Genomic DNA, 1893 nt, shown 5'->3' with positions numbered 1-1893 from the left:
ATACTTCAATGCTAAAGTCAGTTGTCATAGTGGGGAGGTGAAAGAAGTGAATAGAAATTTTCAAAAGGCAGTTTGAGAAAACAAAGTCAAATATTATAATGAATTATGTAAATATCTGGTGTTAGAAAGCCAAAAGTGAAAAACATGCTCAGATTTCTCAAGCTGAGGGGACTGAAGAAAAAATTCAAGTCTCGACTTGAAATACTAAAGGATTCTATGGACAAAATATTGACTAATGCAGAAAGCATCAAAAGAATATGGAAGGAATACACAGAGTCACTGTACTAAAATAAATGAATGATATTAAACTATTTCAAGAGGTAACATATGATCAAGAGCCAATAATACTGAAGGAAGAAGTCCAAGGTGCACTGACGACCTTGGCAAAGAACAAGGCTATGGGAATTGATGAATACCAAATTGAAATCTTTCAAGAAACTCACAGGAAGCATTTACTCATCTACGACAAGAAATTTGGAAGAAAACTCCTGGTCAATTGATTGGAAGAGATCACTATTTGTACCCATTCCAAAGAGAGGCAACCCAACAGAATGCGGAAATCATGAGACTATATCATTGATATCGCATGAAAGTAAAATTTTGCCATTATAATTCAACAATGGTTGCAACAGTACATTTACAAGGAACTGCCAGAGGTTCAAGCTGGATTCAGAGGAGGACATGGAAGGATGGAGATAATTGCTAACATCAGATGGATCTTGGCTGAAAGCAGAGGATACCAGAAAGGTGTTGACCTGTGTTTAATTAACTATGCAAAAGTTTTTGATTGTGTGGATCATGAGAGGCTATGGACAACATTGTGGAGAATGATCATTCTGGAACACTTAATTGTGCTCATAAGGAACCTGTACATAGAAAATAAGTCCCTTGTTCAAACAGAACAAGGGACCACTAAATGGTTTAACATTAGAAAAGGTGTGCACAAGGTTGTATTCTTTCACCATACTTTTTCAATCTGTATGCTGAGCAAATGATTTGACAAGCAGAATTCTATTAAGAAAAACATGGCATCAGGGTTGGAGGTAGACTCATCAACAATCTGAGATGTACAGATGATACAGCCATGCTTGCTGAAAGCCAAGAGGATTTAAAATACTTAACTGATGAAGATCAAAGACCACAGACCACAGCCTTAGGCATAAGGGTTGCACTTCAATGTAAAGAAAACAAAATTTCTTACCACTAAACCAATAAATAACATCTTGATAAATGTAGAAAAGATTGAAGTTGTCTAAGATTTCATTTTACTCGTAGCAACCATCAACACTCATGGAAGCAGCAGTCAAAAAATCAAATGATGTATTATTATTGTTGCTGTTGAGTGCTGTAGAGTCTGTTCCAAACCATAGCAACCCTGTAGAACAGACTGAAGTTGTCAAAGATTTCATTTTGCTTGTATCAACTGGAAGCAATAGTCAAGAAATCAAATGATGCATTGCATGAGGCAAATCGGCTGCACAACCTCTTTAAATTGTTCAAAAGCAAAGATGTCAGTTTTAAGACTAAGGCACGCCTGATTTGTTGTTGTTAGGTGCCATCGAGTTGGCACTGACTCATAGCGACTCTATGCACAAGAGAACGACACAATGTATGGTCCTGGGCCAACCTCACGCTTTGTTGCAAAGCTTGAGCCCATTGATGCTGCCACTTTGCCAATGGATCTCGCTGGGGGTCTTCCTCTTTTTCTTTGACCCTCCACCTTACCAAACATGATATCCTTCTCCAGCAACTGGTCCCACCTGACAACACATACGAAGAATGAGAGACGAAGTTTGACCATCCTGGTGTCCAAGGAGCACTCTGGCTGCACTTCTTCCAACACAGATCTGTTGGTTCTTTTGGCAGCCCATGGCACTTTCAATATTCTCCTCC

Source organism: Chrysochloris asiatica, unplaced genomic scaffold, assembly GCF_000296735.1.
Source record: "Chrysochloris asiatica unplaced genomic scaffold, ChrAsi1.0 scaffold00135, whole genome shotgun sequence".
Classification (NCBI taxonomy): domain Eukaryota; kingdom Metazoa; phylum Chordata; class Mammalia; order Afrosoricida; family Chrysochloridae; genus Chrysochloris; species Chrysochloris asiatica.
This window is presented reverse-complemented; position numbering follows the sequence as displayed.